General features: G+C 40.7%; 1 protein-coding gene across 3 annotated transcripts in view; it reads right to left on the bottom strand.

Moving 5' to 3' along the window:
* Positions 1-12500, bottom strand: part of tox (thymocyte selection-associated high mobility group box) — a 52219-nt gene that overhangs the window by 37562 nt on the left and 2157 nt on the right. The window lies entirely within an intron of this gene.

Raw genomic sequence — 12500 nt, 5'->3', positions numbered from 1 at the left:
AGTGAAGACTGCAGAGCGGACACCCACGTGATTGTCGTGGCGATAAATCCGGAGCTCAGGTGCAGAATCAGAAATTGGACTTGTTCTATTTGATTACGGAGTGAAAGAGCAAGCGGGAGATGCGTCGCTTCTCCACATATCATCCAGTAACGACACCAGTGTACGAATCCGATCTGACGCAGAGCTCCATGTACGAGGTGGGATTACAAAATAAAATCTACAAAAGATCTGTCCCTAGTCGTAAAACAACCGATTGACAAAGTTCGGAACGCAAGCTCGTCTGCAGCGTCTACGCCAAAACACGTTTCACTATAAACAGTAAAAAAGATGAAAGTTACCCCACGAGTGTCACCACATGGCTCTGCTCATCACTGCTACATCTAATAATCTTATGGTATATTCAAACAACTCACACACACTCATGGAGCTCTGCCTCCCAGAATCTACAATGGCCTGTAAAAAGTACAGTAGCGATGATCAAATAAATAAATAAATAAATAAATAAATAAATAAATAAATAAATGGATGTCATATCTGAACACAAATGCTTTCACCATGACTCTGTTCATGGTCATAGACATTGTCAGCATTTGATGCTGCTCTAAAGCTCTTAGTTGTCAGAGTATTGGGTGGGGGGTTGGTGTACCTTTAAACACACCATTGTGGTAAACACAACCTCTCCAGCATAAACGATGAAAATGACGTGGAAATAATGTAGAAACTTTGTATCGCTAATGCATATAAAATAATACATAGATAAATGAGTGATGAAATGATTTTATTATTAAAAAAAACTATATTACATTAAAACAACTTTGTTTTTAGAACTGAAAAAGGTTTGGACCTTTAATTTTTTGTTACGATCATCTGACCAATGAAATTTGAGGCATGAATGTGTGTGTGTGTGTGTGTGTGTGTGTGTGTGTGTGTGTGTGTGTGTGTGTGTGTGATGATTAATCTTATCTGTAGACGAGATCATACCAGACACATGAACAGTATTTCTACATGAATACCTGCGACCTAAAATAATATCTTGTATACTTTATACAGTGAGGAAAATAAGTATTTGGACACGCTGCTATTTTGCAAGTTCTCCCACTTAGAAATCATGGAGGGGTCTGAAATTGTCATCGTAGCTGCATGTCCACTGTGAGAGACATAATCTAAAAAAAATCCAGAAATCACAATATATGATTTTTAAACTATTTATTTGTATGATGGAGCAATCATTAGAAAATGGAAGAAGCTAAACATGACTGTCAATCTCCCTCGGACTGGGGCTCCATGCAAGATCTCACCTCGTGGGGTCTCGATGATCCTAAGGAAGGTGAGAAATCAGCCCAGGACTACACGGGAGGAGCTGGTCAATGACCTGAAAAGAGCTGGGACCACCGTTTCCAAGGTTACTGTTGGTAATACACTAAGACGTCATGGTTTGAAATCATGCATGGCACGGAAGGTTCCTCTGCTTAAACCAGCACATGTCCAGGCACGTCTTAAGTTTGCCAATGACCATTTGGATGATCCAGAGGAGTCATGGGAGAAAGTCATGTGGTCAGATGAGACCAAAATAGAACTTTTGGGTCATAATTCCACTAAACGTGTTTGGAGGAAGAAGAATGATGAGTACCATCCCAAGAACACCATCCCTACTGTGAAGCATGGGGGTGGTAGCATCATGCTTTGGGGGTGTTTTTCTGCACATGGGACAGGGGGACTGCACTGTATTAAGGAGAGGATGACCGGGGCCATGTATTGGGAGATTTTGGGGAACAACCTCCTTCCCTCAGTTAGAGCATTGAAGATGGGTCGAGGCTGGGTCTTCCAACATGACAATGACCCAAAGCACACAGCCAGGATAACCAAGGAGTGGCTCTGTAAGAAGCATATCAAGGTTCTGGCGTGGCCTAGCCAGTCTCCAGACCTAAACCCAATAGAGAATCTTTGGAGGGAGCTCAAACTCCGTGTTTCTCAGCGACAGGCCAGAACCCTGACTGATCTAGAGAAGATCTGTGTGGAGGAGTGGGCCAAAATCCCTCCTGCAGTGTGTGCAAACCTGGTGAAAAACTACAGGAAACGTTTGACCTCTGTAATTGCAAACAAAGGCTCCTGTACCAAATATTAACATTGACTTTCTCAGGTGTTCAAATACTTATTTGCAGCTGTATCAAACAAATAAATAGTTAAAAAATCATACATTGTGATTTCTGGATTTTTTTTATTAGATTATGTCTCTCACAGTGGACATGCACCTACGATGACAATTTCAGACCCTCCATGATTTCTAAGTGGGAGAACTTGCAAAATAGCAGAGTGTTCAAATACTTATTTTCCTCACTATATATGATTTTAAACCCATGTGTGAGATGAAACCTGGGTTGTTATTGTTTTTCCGACAGGAGCTCGGGGATCGGTTTACACTCCGACAGACTTTGGGCCCTGTTTTGTTTTTTGTTGTTTTTGTTACTCGATAGCTGATTTGCATCCGCATGGCAGCTGCTGAATACGAGCCTTTTACCTGGGTCCTTACACACACACACACACACACACACACACACACACACACACACACACAAGCACGCACACAAGCACAAATAAGTGCGCACACACTCACAAATAAGTGCGCACACACTCACAAATAAGTGCGCACACACTCACAAATAAGTGCGCACACACTCACAAATAAGTGCGCACACACTCACAAATAAGTGCGCACACACTCACAAATAAGTGCGCACACACTCACAAATAAGTGCGCACACACTCACAAATAAGTGCGCACACACACATACACAAACACACACACACACACACAAATAAGCACAAATAAGCACACACGCGCACACACACACAAGCTCACATATAAGTGCACACGCACACACACAAACACACACACACACACACACACACACACAAATAAGCACACACGCGCACACACACACAAGCTCACATATAAGTGCACACGCACACACACAAACACACACACACACACACACACACACACACACACACACACACACACACAAATAAGCGCACACACACACACACACACGGACACACACACACGGACACACACAAGCACACACACAAGCACGCGCACACCCACACAAGCACACCCACAACAGCATGCACGCACCCAAGCACACCCACAAGCACACCCACCCAAGCACGCACGCACCCAAGCACACCCACCCAAGCACGCACGCACCCAAGCACACCCACACTCACCCAAGCACACCCACCCAAGCACACCCACACAAGCACACAAGCACACCCCCACACCCACAAGCACACCCACACTCACACAAGCACACCCACACTCACACAAGCACACCCACAAGCACACCCACACTCACACAAGCACACCCACACTCACACAAGCACACCCACACTCACACAAGCACACCCACACCCACACAAGCACACCAGCACACCCACACTCACACAAGCACACCCACACCCACACAAGCACACCCACACAAGCACACCCACACAAGCACACCCACGCAAGAACACCCACACAAGAACACCCACGCCCACACAAGAACACACACGCCCACACAAGCACACCCACACAAGCACACCCACACAAGCACACCCACACTCACAAAAGAACACCCACACCAGCACAAGCACACACAAAAGAGCACACGCTCACACGCACACACAAGCACACTCACTGTAATTTAGTTTTAGATTTTAGGTTACGACAATATTTATTCCTTATTTATCAATACATTTCCTTATTTATTAATAGAAATTATTGTTCCATATTTCTATTATTTACAAGACATATTGGGGCAGGAACTCTGATCTGATTGGTTATGGTGATAATGGCGGCAGAGACTATTTTCTACTTGTTATGGTCAGGGAACCATCCCCAGCCACTCTTAGTGCCGGTCCCAAGCCCGGATAAATTGGGGAGGGTTGCGTTAGGAAGGGCATCCAGCGTAAAACATGTGCCAAATCAAACGTGCGGAGGATCCGCTGTGGCGACCCCTAACGGGAGAAGCCGAAAAGAAAGTTTTATAGAGAGAAGGACTGTTCTAAATGTGAATAGTGATTAGGGGCTTTTTTGAGAATTTTTATTCTTATGTTTTCTTGACAGTGGGGGTGGGGACCATGTTCTGGTACACTGTTAAATGTGTAAATAAGAAACACATCTTTAATCAAATTCCTTACTTCTAATTTTCTCTCATGCTTTCTTCATTTCTATTTATTTAATAGACACACGCTGCAGTCAGAACAAAGTTCAAGGCTCCTCCAGTGTCAGTTATGTGACCTTTCTGAAGAGATCTTTAAGAAGATCTACGTTTAAAAGAGAGCAGAAAGTGACATTGCTAGGTTAATTAATAAATTATTTTTGAAAACTATGCTACTATACTACTATTTTTTATTTTATATTTTATATCATGTTTATAATATATGTACTATTAAAGTTTTCTTATAAAAGTCTTTTTTTTTTTATTATTATTATTCAAGGGCCAAATGGTGGCAGCTTGGTGATGCCGGGATTTAAACCCCCAACCTTCAGATTAGTAACGCTGGGCCCTAACCAATGAGCCACCACTTGCCCACTTTTAAAGTTTTGGTTCAACCATTTTGTTGTTATTTTTAAAGAATTCAACATGATCAAACCTGACGCACATCAAAGCGGACTGAGTAAAAAAGTGGGTTTTATAGTTTTCAGGTGACCTCAGCAATATAATAAAAGCTGAGCTGCTTCATTAAATAAAAATAATCAACACAACCTGCTGTACAGCTGTGTATTTATTACAACATCTGGAGCAGATATAAACAAGAAACCACATGCAAGCTTCAGGCAGGAGCTTCACATCACGGCTGCTATTAAATAACTAAATATACAGGAAAATAAATATAAACACCCGTTTTTCATTCATTTCATAAACTGTTTCTCCTTTAACAAATGTCTTCTTTTTAAGTTCTCTCCTTTCTTTTTTTATCTCTCTCTCTCTCTCTCTCTCTCTCTCTCTCTCTCTCTCTCTCTCTTTTAATTCGTCTGATTATGTAGTTTTCTTGCTCATGTGTAATTACAATTGGGCAGCTGGTCCTCAATTACACTGCGGTCAACTGTGTGTGTGTGTGTGTGTGTGTGTGTGTGTGTGTGTGTGTGTGTGTGTGTATAAACATATGATCAGTTACAGAGGTAAAGGAATGATTTGTAATAACTAAAATGCAGTATATAACAATTCACATCTTTCCCTCCCTCCACCTTTCTTTCTCTCTCAAAACTCAAGTATGCAATTACACAGTTTAACATTGTGCTATTTCGGATTGAAGCTCAGAACACAAACGCAGATGTTCAACAACCACAAAGACACAAAAATACACAAAAAATATAAGAGTCAAAATGAGAGCGAGAAAGGAAGAGAGATAGAGAGAGAGAGAGAGAGAGAGAGAGAGAGAGAGAGAGAGAGAGAGAGAGAGAGAGAGAGAGAGAGAGAGAGAGAGAGAGAGAGAAACTTTCATTTTTAGTGAAGAAGTCAAGAGAAACTATAAAAGAGGAAGGTGAAGCAGTAGAAGCAGAGAGGAGAATAAAGAGGAAGAGGAGAAATAAAAAGATGAAGCAGTAGAAGCAGAGAGAAGAATGAAGAGGACGAGTATTAAGATGAGAAGGAGAAGGATGAAGAACAAGAGCAGAGCAGTTTAGAGGGATCTATTACTCTTAATGACACGCTCTTTCTCTTCTGATGATGCTGTTTATCTCAGAAGAAGGCGTGTGCACCATCTGCTAAAGCCTTAGTGTAACACAATATCACACTCGAATATTAACAAGCCGACAGGTGTCACTGACACACACACACACACACACACACACACACACACACACACACACACACAGAGAGATAGTTCTTTGCTAATTCACTATCTGAGAAGAGTTGTGTGTGTGTGAAGGGAAAGCTGTATAAGAATTTTTTATATAAAAAAAAAAAATATTTTCGCACCAACCACATACTATATTTCTGCTCATATTCAATTAAATATAAGTGAATTATAAATATATAAGGGTTGTAACAGTACACATATTCGACCCATAATATTTCAGTACAGGGCTTTCAGTTCAATACACATGCGTACTGAATGCAATCCTTTTTAAGAGCAGAACATAGATATAATCTGAGTTTCCTCAGAAACATATGAAGTGGCATGTTTGTTTAGTCTCCGCCTCAATGCCAGAGATAAAAAAAGAAAAAAAAAAAAAAAAAAGAAAACAGAGTTAGTGTAGTGTCACTGTGGCTACTCATTCTGCACAGGAAATAAGATTTGTTTGCGCATGCATGAAAATGCTAAAGAATCAATAGCGCTATCAAAAGCCGCTAACCAGAAAGTTGCTAGCGGCTCATGCTATGGATTCAAGATTATTTTTTTTCACAAACATAGTTATATGCAGGATACAATTTGCAGTGAAATGAAAAGTTAAAAAAGATTTCTTAAATCTTGAATCCACAGCACTAGCGTTAGCCGCTAACTAGGTTATTGATTCTATAGCATTTTATATCCAGCTTCAAAAACCCTATTAAGGAGAAAATCCTGACAATTCTGCATATGGAGCGAGTGAATTAATGAAGTATGAAAAAAATAAAGATAAAAATAAAAGTTAATGTATACTGAAATAAATAATAGTTAATTAGATCATATCGTTAAAAAATTCAATAGTAAATCTCACACACACACACACACACACACACACACACACACACACACACACACATCTGCGTTACCCAAATTTGGTCTAACAAAAATGTAATTCCTTTTTTTCCCCATTCATTTAATTCAATTTAAAGTGTAATGCATTATTATATTTGTATAAAATATTATTTTAATTATTTTACATATTTTTAAACCAAGCAGCAAATATTACTAATAATAAACTGCGTTAATAAAAATTTTTTCACACACACACACATTATATATATATATATGTGAACACGCACGTACAGGTATATAAATACACATACAAACACACCCCACACACTGATTAGGCATAACATTATGACCACCTGCCTAATATTGACTGGTTTGTGGCTACGCAGCTCCATACGCACCGAACTGTACTGTACTGTATTCTGTAATCTTTCTCTCAGAACCAGCATGAACTTCTTCAGCAGTTTGAGCTACAGGAGCTCGTCTGTTGGATCGGACCACACGGACCAGCCTTCCCTCCCTACGTGCATCAATGAGCCTCAACCGCCCACGACCCTTTCACCGGTTCACCAGTTACTTCCTTGGAGCACTTTCACTGCAGACCAGGAACAAGAGCTACAGTTTTGGAGACGCTCTGGATTAGTCTAAACGTCAAAATTTGTTAAACTCACTTAGATCCTCACCCATTTTTCCTGCTTCCAACTTCTACTTTTAGGAGAGATGTGCACTTGCTGCCTGATAAATAAATCCACCCACTAACAGGTAGTGAAGAGATCATCAGTGTTCTTCACTTCACCACTCAGAATGTTATGATGTCATAACCTTATGCCAGATCGGTGTGTATATTATATATATATATATATATATATATATATATATATATATATATATATATATATATATATATATATAATATATTGGATTCATATTCAGAGCTGTAACTCGGCGCTTTAACTCAGTTATATACTTAAACATTAAATAAATGTTTAAAATAAATAAACTATAAATAACCGAGTGAGCGATTTTCTCTCATACAATTTACACAAATCCACGTCTTTTATTCAGAAAACTATCGCAATATGTTTTCGTAGCGAGATTAGACCAAACAATTAAGTGCTTCTGGACGAGTTTCCACGGCAGCCATCTGTTTAGACGTTCGTCTGAGACGGAGAAAGAGACTCATCATCAAGTGCTCATGTGTGGAGGAAAGAAAAAACAACACAAGCTGCCTAAAAAACTGGCTTGTAATGGAACGATTGGAGATTTGTGCCAGTGTGTGTGTGTGTGTGTGTGTGTGTGTGTGTGTGTGTGTGTGTGTGGCAGGGCAGATAAAAAAGCTCGCTCCTTCAGCCAAAACACCACCCAACACATGTCCACATTTTATCATCATTATGTTCCGCTACTTAATGAGCTGATCTCCTGGCTTCTGTGGAGGAAGAGACGGGACGCTAATTAGAACCGAGGAAAAAATGTCTCACACGCGCGCACACGTGTGCACATACACACGTCGCCATGACGCTCTCGCAGCACACCAAAAACGACACTTTGTGGAATAAAGTTGTATCAGGACAGTCTTACAGTCTTTCTCTGTATGTCTCACCCTCTCTACCTCTCTCTACCTCTCTCTGTCCATCTCACGCTCTCTATCCATCTCTGTCTTACCCTCTCTATCCCTATATAAGTGTCTGTATATCTCACCCTCTCTGTACATTTGTTTGTCTTACCCTCTCTATCCCTCTGTCTGTCTGTCTCACCCTCTCCCTTTCTCTAATTTTTTTCTACCTTTCTTCCCATCTCAGTTTTCCACAACCTCTCCTTCTCACTTTACTTGTTTGTCTCTTAACCTATTTTCTGTCATCCTCTCCCTTGCTTTCTCCCTTCCTCCTCCTCTCTCGCTTTGCAGTTCCCTGTCATTCACCTCATTTTATTTTCTTTCTGTCTTTCCCAATTCAGTCAAATTCTCAGTGTGATTTATTGACATAACACGTTTTCAGTTTTGCCGAAGCAACATACAGCAGAGCCGGAGTACTTGAAGAAAACAAATCCACTCGCACCTGCTGGAAAATGTAAGAAACTCACTCCTCCTGGGGAACACCGGCATGAGATTTTTACCAAAGAGAAGATGTGATGCTGATAAACTCATCCCGATCCAAACAGGACTGAAGAGCTCTATTAATTGGCACACAACTCGAGAACAACGTATCGAATGACGTGACGCTCTGATGGTAACGCTGACGCCGAAATTAAACAGTGCAAGAAATCTGACAAAACCCACCGACATGAGGACAAAAAACTTGGACAGCTACAAGAAAATTGGGGAAAGTAATCAACGACTTTCTATAGCAACTTTTTACTATAGAAACAGTAATGTATCTACAATGCACTGCAGTCATAAAAACCGTGATCGGCACGTTTACATGTTATGTGTGTTCTGTTAGCGCTAATGAGCTGAGGTGTGTTTATACTCACAGGACAAAGATCACAAACTGAGCAAACATTTTACGCTTTCGACAATCAACCTCTTTGTGTGTGTGTGTGTGTGTGTGTGTGTGTGTGTGTGTTGAGCCGTCATGATGTTGACTTTAGCTATTGACACAGGAAAGGACAAGCAGTTTACAGTAACACACACACACACACACACACTTCACAGAAATCCCCAATAAAGAGAAAAGTACTGTTTGTTCCCAAGTAGCAAAAATAAATCTGCAAAAGATTCTAAAAAAAAGTAAATAATCCCCCCCTCCCTCCCATCTTTTTTCAATTCTCCCCTTCCACTGACCATCCTTTCATCTGTTTCTTCTTCTCTTCTCCCTTTCCTCCCCTTCTATCCTTCATCTTAGTTCCTCCCTCTCTTATATCCTTCTACATTTCCACTCTTTTTTTTCTTACTTTCCTTCATTCCTTCTTTCCATCCATGCTTCCTTCATTCTGTTTTCAGTTGTTCCACTTCTCCCCTTCCTTCTCTTCCTGGTTTCCATCTACCCTGCCTCTCTTTCTTCCTTTCCTTGTTCTCCCCTTCCTTCCTTTTTTCCTTCAAATCCTTTTTTCCCTACTTATCCCTTCCTCTCTTTTCCCCTTCCTATTGTACCTTCTACCCTTCCGTTATTTCTTCCCTTTCTTATTCTTCCCTTCCTTCTTTCATCCTTTCCTCTCTTTCCCCCTTTATTCCTACTTTCCCTATTCCTATTCCACCTTCTACACTTCCTCTTTCTTCTTCTCCCTTTCCATCCATTCTTCCATCATCCCTTCCCCTGTTGTCCCTTGTCTCCCTTCTTCCCTTTCTTCCTTTGACCCTTCCTCCAGTAGATTACTGACTCCACCCACTCAGTGTGACCCCTCCCCCCACACTTCAGCCTTATTAGTAGTACTTTTTTCAATACCACAGAATTCTGGATTCTGATTGGTCAGAAGCTGCTGATTATTCGTCTCTAACAGCACAACACACATTTTATTCCTGGCTGTGTTCATATCTGTATATTTCTTGTGTTATATATATATATATATATATATATATATATTTGTAAATAAATAAACGAGTGAAAGAGAATCATGCTGATCGTTCAGAGTCACTGGATCAGGATGAAAAAAGAAACGTGACAGACATAACAGACATAATCGCTGATCTGTGTTCGCGTTTCTGAGTGAGATTAGAAGAGACAGAATCGATGCTCTAAATGCAGAAGCCAAGAAATAAAGCAGGAGACACGACATGTCATCACATCACTATTTAACACAAGCAGTGACCTGATACACCACCAACATGGGAGTCTTTCTCTCTCTCTCTTTCTCTCTCTCTTTCTCCCTCTCCGTCTCACTTTCTAAATAGAAGAGAAGGAGAGAGAGGGTGAGAGTCAGTGAGAAAGACAGAAAAGGAGTGGGAGAGAGTGAAAGATAGAGTGGGGGGAGAGAAAAACAGTAAAAGAGGAAACCGTAGAGAGAGAGAGAGAGAGAGAGAGAGAGAGAGAGAGAGAGAGAGAGAGAGAGAATGAGAAAAAGCGAGAAACAGTGAAAGACGGAGCAAGAGAGAAAAAAAAAAACTAAAGAAAAAATGAGAGAGAGAGAGAGAGAGAGAGAGAGAGAGAGAGAGAGAGAGAGAGAGAGAGAGAGAGAGAGAAAGAGAGAAGAGGGTGAAAAACCAAACGAAATAAATCACAGCCTTCTTCAGTGTTCTCGCTTCCTTTAAAACCCCTATAACAGTGTTGAGACTGGGCGTGTTACCCATAATGCACTGCAGGTTACGAATCATCACAAATTTAACGTTAATTGTTAAGTAACTCTTGTTGCTAGGCAACCAAAATAATACACTTACAATTGATGCTGGAAACATTAATTAAATAAAAAAAAAGCTAGCTGATGATTAGGCTAGCAATAACATCAGTCATTCCCCTCCTCCTTCCCTCCATCTCTTGTTTTTTACCACAATTTCTCTCTCTCTCTTCCCCCTTCCTTTTTTTGCCACTTTACACACACTTCACTCTCATTCTTTCTCTCCCTCACTCCTTCCATTCTTGTTAAACTTTAATTAACTTCCATTTATTTTTCAGTCTTTTATCTCCTCCTTCACTTTCCAACACTCATCCTGCCAGTCCTCCCTCTCTCTCTTACCCTTCTCTCTTACACCTGTTCTCTCACTCATTACTGTCTCTCTTATTTCTTTCTCTCTTCTTCTGATTTTGTTCTTTCATCACTCATGTTCTTTTCTCTTGCTTCCTCCCTGCACACTCGGTTCTCTCTCTCCTTGTCTCTCTGTTTTCTTTATTTATATTAATGACAGCCTCACTCTTTTTTATTACTCTCTCTACCCATCTTTCACTCCATCTTTCACATTCTCCTAATGTATTTACACTCTTTCTTACTTTAGTTTCCTCCATCCTAAACTCTTCACTTTCTCGCTCAAACACACACACACACTTTCCCTCTCTCCTTCTTTCTCTCTTTTCCTTTCTTTCTCCCTCTCTTTTTCTATTCCTTCTGTTGCCTCTCTACTCAACTCACTCTTTCTTTTTCCCCCTCACTCTCTATTCTGCATTCCTAAGCCCTTCTGTTCCCCATCTATCTATTCTATCTATCTTAAGCACTTCTGTTCAGTTTTTTTTACTTTACCGCTCTCTGCCATGCTTTCTCTATCTTTTTACTGCATTTCTCTTTCCTAACCCCCCCTTCTCTCTCTCTCTCTCTCTCTCTCTCTCTCTCTCTCTCTCTCTCTCTCTCCCACTTAGTTTTTAATCTAGCGCCCTCATTTACACACGAGCCTCTTTAAAAACACTAAAGAAACACGTGTGTGTGTGTGTGTGTGTGTGTGTGTGTGTGTGTGTGTGTGTGTGTGTGAGAGAAAGAGAATCTGGTTCTGGTTGTAGAAACGTGAAACATTTTCACGTGAGTGAGTGCATGACTTCTCGTTCAGTTGCTGATACGAGAGCAACAGCAGCGAATCACGAGGCAGAGGAGAGAATAAAGCACAAACCCCCAACCCCCACTGCATCACCCCTGAGTAACCCTACCCCCCCACCCCGCTTATTCAAACACACACACACACACACACACACACACACACCATGCCACATTGCTGTGCAGCTCCTCTGAGAGAGAATCCCAGTTCTGTACCAAAGTTTTATACAAAACCATTCAAACACAACCACACGTCAATTCAACCTTCAATTAACTCAATTAACTTGTTAACTAACTAATTACCCAACACTTTTCCTGTTCAACCCTTAACACTGGGTTATAGGGTCAAATCACTTTCAACATCGACATGCAGGTGTACAGCAAAACACTTTATATATCCGGGTTCATTCTTTATTTAATTCATACTGACTATATATATATATATA

The sequence above is a fragment of the Silurus aristotelis genome (genome assembly GCF_946808225.1).
Source record: "Silurus aristotelis genome assembly, chromosome: 8".
Classification (NCBI taxonomy): Eukaryota; Metazoa; Chordata; class Actinopteri; order Siluriformes; family Siluridae; genus Silurus; species Silurus aristotelis.
This window is presented reverse-complemented; position numbering and strand designations above follow the sequence as displayed.